The 15439-nt window shown below is 43.8% G+C and overlaps 1 pseudogene; it reads left to right on the forward strand.

The window, feature by feature from the left end:
* Positions 1 to 12939: 12939 nt before the first annotated feature.
* Positions 12940 to 13055, forward strand: LOC126419951 (5S ribosomal RNA; annotated as a pseudogene).
* Positions 13056 to 15439: the final 2384 nt, after the last annotated feature.

Genomic DNA, 15439 nt, shown 5'->3' on the forward strand with positions numbered 1-15439 from the left:
ACAAAATACGGCTAGGTGAACACTCAATTCATTTTAGAATTTACAGAAAAATACTTGGCACTAGAATTCTCTCCTAGGACAATACAGACGCTTAAGAATTAGAAAAAGAGAAAGAAAAATTTCGTATTTTACGATAAAAAACAACAGAACAAATTCTACTTCCACTCAGTCACAAAAGGATCCTTAAATTCAATAATACATATTTGAGAACAGTTCCCTTCCCACAATCACATTCACATTGAAGTGGTCACATTACATAGAAAATATGCGCCTGTATTTGACATATTTACTTGCTTTCCATTTGTCCCGATTCATAACACAATCCATCTCAATATCATCCATATCATTCTGCGTCAGAGTATCATTACTTTCTACTGTACAGTCGAAGTTAGCTGTCATCTCTGGTGAATCCGATGGTTCGTCTGTCCAGGATACAATAGCTTGCTCGCGAATCTTTAATTGCATCTCATGAAATTTTGTGGCCGGAAAAACAGAGATTGGCACGATTCAATTGTTTTTTTTTCAGTTTTATATTTCTTGATATTAAAAACTGATGCTGGGATTTCCCTTCTCTGCTTCTTCGCTGCTTGCTGAATCTGTTTTGAACAAGGTACTGTTGTACCTTCGTACTTGCGCAATGAATATTTTGAAGTGTGCCATCGTGCAAGAGGCTTTAGTCGCGCGTCCATCTTCCACGGATTTTTCAAGCTGGTGCCTTCATCTTTTTTTTTTTTATTTTTGTTTTCTGGGTATTCAGTAGTCATTAACAGTTGCTAGCATATGTGAATGTATGCTTTCCCGGCGTATACAGCTGGCGAAGAGTTCTCGGGCTTCCAGCCGGGTGGCGCCAGAAGATGATGAGTATGTCACTCGTCGAAACGTCGCTGTTTGAAGACACCGCCACCCGGCTGGAAGCCCGAGAACTCTTCGCCAGTTGCTAGCATCTTCACATCCTTTTCCACTTCCAAGGGCGCATTCTGATGTTCCTGAAATTGTACGTTGGTGGTGACGCTGATGGCAGCTTCGACTATTAATTGACTTTTATTATTTGCTACATCTCTCTCTATTTCGTTCCCTTGTTCTGTGGCAGTGGTTTTTCTTACACTGGCCGCCATCTCCGCAGTCTCTTCCACTTCCATTGGCACATGCTGGTGTTCCTACCCACGTGTGTCATCAGTGACGCTGACAGCACCCTTCTGGGTTGAGTTACGTCAATTACCAGCTTTACTGCACCTCATTCTGTTCTCTTGCTGGTAGGAGATCGATTCTGTAACTTCCTCATTCACGTTTCTCACAGTGACAGTCCCTGATATACCCACTGTGGTGTCACCGCCAGACACCACACTTGCTAGGTGGTAGCTTTAAAACGGCCGCGGTCCATTAGTACATGTCGGACCCGCGTGTCGCCACTGTCAGGGATCGCAGACCGAGCGCCACCACCAGGGAGGTCTCGAGATACGGACTAGCACTCGCCCCAGTTGTACGGACGACGTAGCTAGCGATGCACACTGACGAAGCCTCGCTCATTTGCAGAGCAGATTGTTAGAATAGCCTTCAGCTAAGTCAATGGCTACGACCTAGCAAGGCGCCAGTAGTAACATTGCATGTATCTAAAGAGTCTCACTTGTATCGCCACAATCTCCAGATGTACCAAAAGGATGGATTAAAGTTAAGTATTCCAGAAGCTACGTACTTTTCTTTATAGCATTCATTACGTATCCTGTTACAGACCTGTCTCTTGCCTGCGTAAACTAGCGCGTGCCTTTCGGCTTCCTCTCATTGTGTCTAGGCTGTCTTGTCTAGACACAACACCCACTATGGGGCCATTGGGTCCTGACAGAACCGTTGAATATTTCATTGCTCCAAGTGGACTTCCCTCAGAAGGCAGTTGTTAAGAGCGTCTACGGCCAGGATTTCCTTCCGGGTGTTCAGTGGAATTGCGTGTGAATCAAGTGCGGGGCTGGCTTACATGGACCACATACGCCCTATGACCACACATAGTCACATCAGAAGGTATGTGTTTTGTAACTCACTTCAAGAGTCGGATTTTGAATTTGTCATGACAAAAGTTTTCTAATCACATTTCTTCTCTGGTACTGTAAACTGTCCCAAGCAAATGAAGCACTTCTCTGATCTTATCGTGCTCGATATCGAACGGTAGGTTACAGACCTACACAGATAGCAAGCCAAGATCTACGTATGTTATTTGTACTGTGCTAACAGACCCAAAATTGTGCATAAGTTTTCCGCAACCATTGGTGGTCCTGACCTTTCGTTCACAAACGACGCTACATATTCATTTTCCATACACACTGTTCACAGTATTGCCAGTTCCACTACCTAACACTTCCTCAACAAGCAGTTCTACATCGTTAATCATTCATTTCCAGATAAAGAGAGGTGTAGGCCTCTCGATGTTCCACTCAAAACCAAATTTCGAAGTTTGTCTCCTCGAGGAAGTTACTCGCAGTTCAATTATCACTTGCCTACAGCACTAACGATACACCGCAGGAAATAACCTGTGTGATGCTCGTCTCGGCGACCAAACACAGACTGCTATTCCCCCAGCGACGCAAACATCTCCTCTGGACTGCATCTGGCACGGTCGGTTAAATTACCGCATATTTCGCTCTCGCTGTTTACATCCTATGCTTCCGTGTGCAACGTTTAATTGGTATTAAACTTTCACTGCTGTGGACGTGATTCCACGTCCAGCTACGCAGTTCCCCAGGTGCTGCGAACGTGTTTCGCACGCCGCTTGGTTTTTCCTACAGTACTATGGACGTCTGGGTGTGTTCTAACAAGGGAACGTCCCCATCGCACCCCCCTCAAATTTAGTTGTAAGTTGGCACAGTGGATAGGCCTTGAAAAACTGAACACAGATCAATCGAGAAAACAGGAAGAGGTTGTGTGGAACTATGAAAAAAATAAGTAAAATATACAAACTGAGTAGTCCATGCCAAGATAGGCAACATCATGGATAATGTGAGCCTCAGGAGCTCCGTGGTCCTGTGGTTAGCGTGAGCAGCTGCGGAACGCAAGTACATTGGTTCAAGTCTTACCTCGAGTGAAAATTTTATTTTCTTTATTTTCGCAAAGTTATGATCGGTCCGTTCGTACATTGATGTCTCTGTTCACTGTAATAAGTTTAGTGTCTGTGTTTTGAGACCGCACCGCAAAACCGTGCGATTAGTAGACTAAAGGACCGAAAACATTTGATCCCAACCGATTCCTCCACAGGAAAACATGTCTGATATATTCTATATGACACTGGTGACGGCATGTGCGTCACATGACAGGAATATGTTGTCGACCCACCTAACTAGTACATTTGGCGAATGGGTAAAAAGATTCTTCTACTTTGCACGATTTAGGTTTTCTTGTGGATTGTGATAATCGCTCCCAAAAAAGTGATGAAAACATAAGAGTTTGTCACATAAACTGAAAATAAAGAATTAAACTTCTTCACTCGCGGGAAGACTTGAACCAAGGATCTCTCGGTCCGCAGCTGCTCACGCTAACCACGGGACCACGGCGCTCCTGAGCTGACACTAACCTGGGTGTTGCCTATGTTGCGCAAGGGCTACTCAGTTTGTACATTTTGCTTATTTTTTCGTAGTTCCACACAACTTCTTCCTGTTTTTCAAGGCCTATCCACTGTGCCAACTTATAACTAAATCTCAGGGGGGTGCGATGGGGAGGTTCCCTTGTAAGCCGCCAACGTCTCACTGCTGCAGACGAGTATCATACGTATCTCGGAGTATTTATCACACAGCGTATGTCTCACCGAGTGCTACCGTTTGCAAAGAAACGTCGTTTCGATATCTTAAATCGTTTAAGAGGTGTGACGATTGTTTATAACCGCATGATTCACCACGAAGACTCACGTGAATGGCCGCTTTGCGCAAGGCCATCCACCGGACATAAAATCCAGTAACTCGGTAATGGAATGAGAATTCGTTCTGAAGACAGTTTCAAACACATTTTCGATATCTTATCTACGTTTCACTGCAATATATGAGCTAAAATGAACCATATGCAAATTTTACGCGGTGCAATTTTACCTCTGCAAAATCTTTACAATTACGTGAAACGTTTTACTTATATGGTGCAACGCAGTTAGTGTAGCGGACACTGAACAGAAATTGAGGTTTTTATCGAATGAAGATATCACGCTGTAAGATGTAAAACATTTTTTTTTCCACGTAATAGTTTTCAAAAAATCGGATGACATATATTTCATATCGGCTGGAACACAGACTCACAGCACAGGCTCAAGCATCTTGGGAAGCTGTACAGCCTTAACAAAAGCCGCTCTCAGCATGGAATGCACAGAGTACGTCTGTAGCAGCGAGAGGGTTAATTTCCGAATTTTTGTATACCGTGTGTCGTTGGTACGATATTGTGGCTATAACGCAAGAATGGCATTGGCTGTTGCCACCTTTTGCCGGCCGAAGTGGTCGAGTGGTTCTAGGCGCTACAGTCTGGAACCGCGCGACCGCTACGGTCGCAGGTTCGAATCCTGCCTCGGGCGTGTATGTGTGTGATGTCCTTAGGTTAGTTAGGTTTAAGTAGTTCTAGGGGACTGATGACCTCAGATGTTAAGTCCCATGGTGCTCAGAGCTATTTGAACCATTTTTGTTGCCACCTTTTCTGACATGCCTGGATACGCCGAGAATGTCCGATTTGGGACTCCGCTGTTTCCCAGAAGAACCATTTTGTTTTGGGCGACAGTACATGCCACACTTCATGATTCGTTGTAACCTGATGACCAGATGTCTTAAATGAGTGAGAGATATGCAGAACGTGCAGATGTGGGTAACAGTCGAATACACATTATGTCGAGTTTACGAAGGCTATTCAGAAAGTAGGGAACGTTTTGGCATTACAAAAATTTTAAGTACAAGAAACACATTTTATTATATATATCTGAAAGAGCGACTGACATACTACTTTACCACATAGTCACCAAACACATTGAGGCACTTATCATAGTGGTGGACAAGCTTTGAAAGACCTTCGTCGTAAAATTCTGCCACCTGAGACTTCAGCCAGTGAGTCACGCCCGCCTGGTGTTCCGCGTCGTCATCAAAGCGCTGGGAAACAAGTGCAAGTCGCTTGGTGCAAGATCGGGGCTGTTTGGAGATAAGGGAAAATTTTCCATTTGAATGAATTAAGGAGTTCTTAAGTGTGGTTTTCCGTGTGATGTCAGCTTTCCTCGGCGTTTGTTTTGAACTGCTCTTCTAAGGCTGTGCAAAATTTGACAATCCTGGGCAGAATTTATGGTTGCTCCACGTTCGAGGAAATCAATAAGAAGCACACCTTGCCTAACCCAAAACATGTCGTCATCGACATTCTTGCTGACAAGGTTTGCAAACATTTGCTTGGTTTTTAGGGAGACCTTGTGTGCCCCACTCCATGGACTGCAATTTTGTCTCGCAGTTGACGTGTTTCACACAAGTCTGCCGGCCGGTGTGGCCGAACTGTTCTAGCCTTCACCCAAGTCTCACTCCGGTTACGATTCGATCCAGTAATGAATCACCATGTTTGTGGTAAGCCTCCAAAAATGTCAACGTTGCCCCATTCGCTGTTCTTTATGGTGATCTGTAAGCATTTTGGGCACCCATAGCGCACAAAATTGGTGGTAGCCTAGCTTTTGAGAGACAATGTCAAACAACAAAGTCCGTGAAAACTGTGGAAAAGAGAGCGAAAGCTCCGTTATTGTGAAGCGACGGTTTTCACGAATCGTTTCATCAACTTTCGGGACAATATGGGCAGTCACAATGCTCGGGTGCTCGGGCGTCCACTCTTCTCTTCATCATGAACGTTGGTTTACGTACTCTTCCCACAGTTTACGATAAATTTCTATAGGTTTTAGGATTTTTGCCAACAAAAACCATATCACGGACCGCACCTCACAACTGGCAGGATTTTCGATTGCAGTACACATTTCCAATTCTAATATCGAAAAAACTAGACGCGCAGAGACGTTCCCGCTGTCACAGATGGATGCCGACTGAGCTGCCGAGCACGCACATATAAAAAATATAAGCGATCGCCGCGCGCCTAGCAGCGTCTGACGGAAACGTTCCCTACTTTCTGAGTAGCCTTCGTAGGTTAGGACAGCGCAGGCAACGTGAGGACCTTTCGTAACTAGTTGAAAGACAACATTAGGGAAACCCTGAAGATACGCGACAGCCTCCTGCTTTAACCTGTCAAAATAACGGTTCAAACTTTTTTTTATTTCAGTTGTAAGTAGGCTGTTTAGGTTTTTATGTTGGTAACGCCACGTAGAACGCTCTGTATGAAAATCACTGACTGTGCTGTGTGCAGTCTGTGGCTGATTGGCCTTGTTGAAATATTAGCTATTGTAGTGTTGGGCAGTTGGATGTGAACAGCGCATAGCGGTGCGCAGTTGGAGATGAGCCGCCAGCAGTGGTGGATGTGGGAAGTGAGATGGCGGAGTTTTGAGAGCGGATGATCTGGACGTGTGTCCACCAGAAAGAGTAAATTTGTAAGACTGGATGTCATGAACTGATATATATATATATATATATATATATATAATGACTTTTGAACACTATTAAAGTAAATACATTGTTTGTTCTCTATCAAAATCTTTCATTTGTTAACTATGCCTATCAGTAGTTAGTGCCTTCTGGAGTTAGAATCCTTTATTTAGCTGTCAGTATCGGCGCTTGCTGTATTGCAGTAGTTCGAGTAACGAAGATTTTTGTGAGGTAAGTGATTCATGAAAGGTATAGGTCATTGTTAGTCAGGGCCATTCTTTTGTAGGGATTATTGAAAGTCAGATAGCGTCGCGCTAAAAATATTGTGTGTCAGTTTAGTGATGATCAGAATAAGTAAAGAGAGAAATGTCTGAGTATGTTCAGTTTTGCTCAGCTGTTTGAAAATCAAATAACATAGATGTTTATCAGCACAGTAATTCACTAATTTTTCTAAGAGGACGTTTCACAGTCTGCAATAATGACTGTGTGGACGATGCGACCTATTCTACACCTTACTTTAGATCTATATGACGATGCTATGCTGATTATATTTATATGTTTTGACGATGCCATTATGGCCTTATCACTTTAGGACATAGTGTAAAAAAGATCTGAGGATGGTCATTACGTACTGAAACCGGCCATCGTCTAAAGAATTCATATTGTAATCAAAGACTGAAATAAAAAATATTTGACAATATTGGATCACTGTTTGTATATGCGACCATGTTGCAGTTGGTGAAAATAACGGCTGTTCTTTAAATTATCGGTCATGTTGACCGGAAGCGATCGCGTTACACTGTGCAGTCCTATTAACGTGACCACCTGTCAGAAGTATGAATAATTATGTCTTGCAGTGCGTTCCGCTGCTTAATGTACAAGAAGAGAGTCAGTAAGATTCTTGTATGTACCGTTAGGCATGTGAAACCATGCCAACTCCATTGCCGTGGTCAGCTGCACTAGCTCCTCCGTTGAGGATCCATGGCGCAATCAGCCCGTTTGAGGTGGTCCCACATATTCTCAGTTAGGTTTAAACTCCAGGAGTTTGGTGGCCAGAGGAGTACGGTAAACCCATCCTGGTGCACTTTGAACCACAGAACCACCCATGTACACTACGATCTATGTGACACGTTTCATTGTCCTGCTGGGAAATACCATTTGCCGAGGAGAGACAAACTGCACATAGGAGTTTACGTAGTCCCTAAGGCATACTTGTGTTGATCCATTGTGCCTTCTACAATGAAAATATCACACAGGAAATACCACGATAACATTCCCCCCGGGTTCGAATCCTGGCGGGGTCAGGGATTTTCTCTGCCTCGTGATGACTGGGTGTTGTGTGATGTCCTTAGGTTAGTTAGGTTTAAGTAGTTCTAAGTTCTATGGGACTGATGACCATAGATGTTAAGTTCCGTAGTGTTCAGAGCCATTTGAACCACTTTTGTTTTTTTGATAATATTCCCGAGACAATAACTATCGGTCTTCCTGTTCGCTTTCAGGCGTCTCACACCGTGCACTCCTACGGCCATATGCCCAATGGAGCACAAAACGTGATACATCTGACATGATGAATTCTTGTTGGGTTAACAGCCGAGTGGTGGTGTCGTCTTGTCGCAACGTTTCGATGAGTTTCGTACCCATCATCTTCTGGCCGAGAAAGACTGCGGTCGCATACATCTGACATGGCTACCTACCGCCATTTAGTGGACGTCCTGTTGCGTTATTGGCTTACAAGTTCCAGCCTTCTTCGACGGTGTACAGCAGTCAGCTTGGGTGCATGAACCACAAATCTGTTGTGGAGGCCCATACGCAGCAACGTTTGCTTAACGCTCGTTTTGGAGACACTCTTTGTAGCCCCTTGGTTCAACTGGGCGGCCAGTTGCCCAACAGTTGCCCGTCAATTTACCAGCACAGATCCACCCAGCCGTCGTTCATCCATGCCCTCTATGGTCCCTGGTGGTCCACAGTTGCATCGGCGACAGGACTGGGGACGACAATTTTGCCATGCCCAGCACACTTTAACCACGGCGGCACGCGAACAGTTTAAAAAATAAGCTGTTTCAGAAATTCTTCCACCTCTGCCCTAAAGCCAATGATCACGTGCTTTGGGACTAGAGGTAAATCGATTCGTTTCCGCATTACGACAGCGACTGCACTGTTTACTGCGTCCCCACGACAAGTGCTGTCATCTCCCGTCTGCAAATAGTTATTACACTTTGACGTCGACCACAGACGTTAGTCATATTAATGTCACTGGAACGTATATGTACTCGATGTGTATCATAATGACAGGAGACAAATTCTCTCTGCTAACCATACATATGGGGACGACCATCATGATGCTATACACAGAAGAGAGTCTCGTCTGAAAAGCATTGTACTGTCAGTCCTATGTACCGTGTTATCACTGGGCACACCGCTATTAACAAGTCTCTCTATGCTGCCACATCAAGGGGAGCAACTATAAATGTTCTATGCTTTCAGTTCATTGTGCTCCAGACGCCGTAGCATTCTCTGTGTCTAGACTGGCTTGCCACAAAAAAGCCACTATTCTGACTCCAGATACATGACCTGATTTTACTATTCTGCACGGTAAGTAGAACGGTATATCTGCCCTAACGGGAATTAGATGTGTGAGGCTGTTGAGATCCACAACGATTATGACCCTCCTGAAACCTTTGAATTGCATGTTCGCATGACAGTCCTGAGTAACAAGAGGAACTAAATCATGGAACAATAACAGTGTCGAATTTTGTCAGATGCTGGTAGACTACTTCTTACGTAAGGCATAACATCTTCACATACACTGTGGCCGAAATATGATTTCTGGATAAGAATCTCACAGTGTAGTTTTTGCTTGCATACAGAATGTAGAGGACATGTCCAATACCTTCTTTGTGCAGTTGCGCTCAACTCTAATCATTTGCATATTCAGACGTGTAGCACATCTCACGTCAATTAGTTTCGTGACGCCAGCATGATGCGGGCAGTCCTATGGCCATCAGTTTACTTTATTTCTTTGTGATACTAACGATACATTTGGTCAGAATTAAAGATAAGCGAGGTACTCTTTTGTTCAATGTTCGTTATAGCCTGCACGACACCTTCCAGTAGGTTTTCCTTTTTCTTAATATCCAGATTAATGTAACTTTCGTGTAATTTCTTCATCACTTCAGATTCATGATGGAAACACATGGCCCCTGTATGTGCACGCATGGATAATCTGCAGTTTATAACAAATTTTATGTTTCTATGACCCTAGCATTTTCTTCTGCCTGCTAGCATTTGCAACAGTAAACAAGTAGGTGGGTCTAGAAAGAAGTTAAGGGGTAATATCTCGACTTCAGAGAATGTAGTCGCCGAAAAAATATGGGAATAAGTGAACTACGGTATCCGACACCATTTTTTTCCTTAAAATTATCTTTCAGTGATAAGACATGAACTTTTTACCAAGAACTAGTTTTATACAGAGCCCTTCCCCCCACTCCTCAAACCTCCTTCTTAAAATAAAATTTTTCTGTTATTTATTTTTTTCCACTTGTTACTCTCTCTGTCACAAACACGCAGGCACACACACACACACACACACACAGTCGTGCGACTAGTTGAAGCTATTATACATTTTCTGTCAAGAATCATCGTCCAGCCTTACCTTCTACGGGCAGGGCAAACAGGGCAAATAAAAGTGGCACGGAGAACATAGTTCCAGGGTAGAAAGAAACAAAACAGAGGAAAGGAAATACCATACTAATAAGACTATAGAAGATGCTGAACGTAACTACCGTTCATCTCTTGGCACTTCTGGACCCTTGTTAGCAAATTGCAGAAGGCGGATCGAAGCTGGACTGCTCGAATTGCTGTTATCTATTCGGAAATGCTCTGCTGCATGGTTTGAAGATAAGAGGTTGTTACGATACACCTTAGACTGAGGGCTCTCCACACAAAATAATCGCACACTGACAGATCAAGTGACCTGTGTGGTCAATAGGGTCACGATCAGACTGACCTCCGTTAACATTGTATAAATCTGCTCCACCTTTCGGCCGGTTGTATGGGCAGTTGCTCCATCCAGTTGGAACTGTAGGTCTTTTCCGCCTCCGTTAATGCCGCCGAAATTTTGCATCCAATCGTATCCACTCTTCGGTGCCTCTTTTATTTACACCACCGTTTACCTATCTTTGACGGAGTTGCTTCTACCACAGTGTAGGAATTCAATGATCATCCACCGATGTGTTCCATACATCTGCGCGAATGGGTTCGCCGGCCGTGGTGGCCGATCGGTTCTAGGTGCTCCAGTTCGGAACTGCGCGACTGCTACGGTCGCAGGTTCGAATCCTGCCTCGGTTATGGATATGTGTGATGTCCTTAGGTTAGTTAGGTTTAAGTAGTTCTAAGTTCTAGAGGACTGATGACCTCAGATGTTAAGCCCCACGGTGCTCGATCCATTTGATCCATTTGAATGAATGGGGTTCTGCTGATGTAATCGCTTGGTCGCAGTGTGCTGAAACGCTGATATCAATCTCTATAGATAGGAAGTCCTACCATGCTGCGAATTTCAAATGAAGCAGCTTATAGAACTATTCCCTGTGCTGTCATGAACATATATACTTGTGACGAAGTCCCATTTATTGTTAAAAATGTCTGCATGCACTGTGCCCATAGCACAATATCTCCGAAAAGAGAAAGAGAAATGCAAAAAGAAAGAGAAATCCTTTTTTCCCAACTTTTCTGTCCGCCGGCTGCCTAGAGAGACCGCAATACAGAATACAGGGCTAAATGAAGCGCGCGGCTTTTAATGAGTGCTGCTGCGACTGGTGCGTGGCGCGTGGTTGCCCCTCATTACCTGCGTGTAGGGGTTGTTCTGGAGGGGCGGGGGTGGGGGTGAGGGTGAGGGAGGAGTTGGAAGGGAAAATAGGTGGTCGTCGGGAAGGGAGGAGGAAGCAGCGGGAGCGACACAACTTGCAGGTAACATAACACTACTGGAGGACGCCGTGAGCCTGGCTTCAGTCGGTGGATTCGCCGCGACGAGTAAGAGAAGAAAACAGCAAACCAGAGAGACAGAAAAATATAGTAAATACAAAGAGGATGTGCACCGCTGAGTTGGATCAAATTTATCTCATCTCGTATTAAAGAATGAATGCTTTCCACTGAGCGATTTGGGAAAGGGAATTACTTTGCGAGGTATCGAAAGTACATACGTGCCAGATACGGGAATAAGAAGCTCTAATATGGCGCCAGCCTTTTTTTTTTTTTTTGTTTTTTTTCTTTACTCGTGGTTTAGGGGTAGCGCTTTTGATTAGTAGCTTAAACATCTAAACATCCACGGTACGAAACCCGCCACCAATAAAATTTTGTTTAGTATTCAACACTAGCGGCCGAAGACTCCCAGCATAAGCAGTACCACCATTCTGCCAATAGAATTGTCAAAGAGGCCGAAGGAACAGATAGACGCTGAGGGTCCCTTCTCTTGTTCACAGAGTGGGAAACTGCCCCCTAAGGCGGAAGGATCAGCTGTGGTCAACGACATGAGGATGCAGAAGGTAATGGAAACCACTGCTTTAAAGACACACAATGTGTATCTACAGGACATGTGGCCTGTAATGGAAAAAGTGCCATGATGATCTCCCCATTGGCAAAAGATTCCGGAATAAACCACCTTGCGGATCTTCGAGAAGGGACTGCCAAAGGGGAGGTGACCATGAGAAAAAGATTTAACAACCAACGAAAAGTTAAAGTTACACGAGTCGGAAAATGGAATGACAGAAGCTTGAACGTGTTAGGCAAGCCAGAAATTCTGAAAAGGGAAATGCGAAGGCTCTATCTAGATACAGTAGGCTGGCTCTGAGCACTTTGGGACTTAACTTCTGAGATCATCAGTCCCCTACAACTTAGAACTACTTAAACCTAACTAACCTAATGACATCACACACATTCAGCCCGAGACAGGATTCGAACCTGCGACCGCAGTGGTCGCGCGGTTCCAGACTGTAGTGCCTAGAACAGCTCGGCCACCCCGGCCGGCAGATACAGTAGGGATCAGTGATGTAAATGGAACAAAAGACAACGATTTCTGGTCAGATGAGTGCAGAGTAATATTAAAAGGGGCAGAAAATGTTATAACGGGAGTTGGTTGCGTTATGAATAGGAAGGTAGGGCAGAGAGTGTGTTACTGTGAACAGTTCTGAGATAGGGCTGTTCTCATCGGAATCGACTGTAAACCAACACCGACAACGGTAGTTCACGTGTACATGCTGACGTCGTAAACTGAAGCTGAAGAGATACAGAAAGTATATGAGGCCACTGAAAGTGTAATACAATATGTAAAGGGAGATGAAAATCTAATGGTCATGGCGGATTGGAACGCACTTGCAAGGGAAGGAGTAAAAGAAAAGGTTACAGGAGAATATGGGCTTGGGACGAGGAATGGGAAGCCAACGGCCTTGCCGCAGTGGTAACACCGGTTCCCATGATCACCGAAGTTAAGAGCTGTCGGGCTGGGCTAGCACTTGGATGGGTGACCATCCGGTATGCCGAGTGCTGTTGTCAAGCGGGGCGCACTCAGCCCTTGTGAGATAAACTGAGGAGCTACTTGATTGAGAAGTAGTGGCTCCGGTCTCGGAAACTGACATACGGCCGGGAGAGCGGTGTGATGACCACATGCCCCTCCATATCCGCATCCCGTGACGCCTATGGATAGAGTATGACACGCGGCCGCTCGGTACCGTTGGGCCTTGATAGCCTGTTCTGCGGGAGATTAGTTTTACAGGGACTGGGAGAGAAAGACTTTTTGAGTTCTGTAATAAATTTCAACTAGTAATAGCGAATATTGTGTTCAAGAATCACAAGAGGAGAAGGTATACTTGGGAAAGGACGGGTATACAGGAAGATTTCAATTAGATTACATCATGGTTAGACAGAGATTCCGAAATCAGATACTGGATTGTTAGGCGTACCAAGGAGCAGATATAGTATCAGATCACAATGTAGTAGTGATAAAGAACAGGCTGAAGCTTAGGAGATTAGTCAGAAGGATCAATATGCAAAGAAGTGGGATACGGAAGTAATGACCAAATATGATTGCAGTACTCTAAGGCTATAGATACAGCCATAAGGAACAGCTCAGTAGGCAGTACAGTTGAAGAGAAATGGAAATCTCTAAAAAGGGCTACAGCAGAAGTTGGAAAGAAAAATATAGCTACAAAGGAGGTAACTGGGAAGAAGCCATGGGTAACAGAAGATATACTTCAGTTAATCGATGAAAGAAGAAAGTACAAAAACGTTCAGGGAAATTCAGGAATACAGAAATACAAGTCGCTGAGGAATGAAATAAATAGGAAGTGCAGGGAAGCTAAGACGAAATGGCTGCTTGAAAAATGTGAAGAAATCGAAAAAGAAAAGATTTTTGGAAGAACTGACACAGCATGTAGGAAAATTAAAACAACCTTCGGTGAAATTAAAAGCAAGGGTGGTGACATTAAGAGTGCAACGGAAATTCCACTGTTAAATACAAAGGAGAGAGCAGATTGGTGCAAAGAGTACATTCAAGGCCTCCATGAGCGGGAAGATTGGTCTCGTGTGATAGAAGAAGAAACAGGATTAGATTTAGAAGAGACAGAGGATCCAATACTGGAAACAGAATTTGAGAGAGCTTTGTAGGAATTAAGATCAAGTAAGACATAAGGGATGGATAAAATTCCATCAGAATTTCTAAAACCATTATGGGAAGTGGCAACAAAACGACTATTCACGTTGGTGTGTAGAGTTTACGAATCTGACTTACGAAAAAGTATCATCCACACAATTCCCAAGAGTCCAATAGCTGACAAGTGCGAGAATTGTCGCACAATCAGTTTAACAGCTCATGTATCCAAGTTGCTGACAAGAATAATACACAGAGGAATGGAAAAGAAAATTGAGGTTGTGTTAGGTGACGATCAGATTGGCTTTAGGTGAGGTAAAGGCACCAATCAGGCAATCCTGACGTTGTAGTTGATCATGCAAGCAAGATTAAAGAGAAATCAGCCTGGAAAAATCAAGACAATCTTAAATGGTGCTAATTGTTCGAAATTATGAGGAAAACAGTGGTAAGCTATAGAGAGAGAGAGAAAGAGATAGGGAGAGAAGTGTAATAAGCAATATATGTGTGTGAATTCCTAAGAGACAAAACTGCTGAGGTCATCGGTCCCTAGACTTACACACTACTTAAACTAACTTATGCTAAGAACAACACACAGACACCCATGCCCGAGGGACTCGAACCTCCGGAGGGAGGGGCCGCGCAATTCATGAAATTTGGCCTGAAACCGCGCAGACACTCCACAAGGCAAACAATAGGTACAAAAGCGAGGAGGAAATAGTTAGAGTGAACGGTCAACAACTAAGCGCTCGAATTAAAAAAATATGGATGTAACATTTGCCCCTACTATTAAGTCTGTACATCGAAGAAGCAATGATAGAAATAAAAGAAAGATTCGAGAGTCGAATAAAATTCATTGTGAATGGGTATCAGTGATCCGATTTGCTGATGACACTTCTATACTGACTGAAAGTGAAAAAGAATTGCAGAATCTCCTGAACAGAATGAACAGTCTAATGACTAAAAAATATGGATTGAGGGTTAATGGAAGAAAGACGAAAGTAACGATAAGTAACAGAAAGCATAACAGCGAAATCTTAACATCAGGATTGGTGATCAAGACTTAGATGAAGTTACGGAATTATATTACCTAGGCAGCAAAATAACCAATGACGGACGGATCAAAGAGGACATAAAAAGCAAAGTAGCACTAGTAAAAAGGCCATTCGTTGCCAAGTGAAGTATACTAGTATCAAACTTAGGTCTCATTTTGAGGAAGAATATTCTGGAAATGTACGTTTGGAACGCAGCAGTGTATGGTAGTGAAACATGGACTGTGGAAGAACCGGAACAG

This window comes from Schistocerca serialis, chromosome 9 (assembly GCF_023864345.2).
Source record: "Schistocerca serialis cubense isolate TAMUIC-IGC-003099 chromosome 9, iqSchSeri2.2, whole genome shotgun sequence".
Classification (NCBI taxonomy): Eukaryota; Metazoa; Arthropoda; class Insecta; order Orthoptera; family Acrididae; genus Schistocerca; species Schistocerca serialis.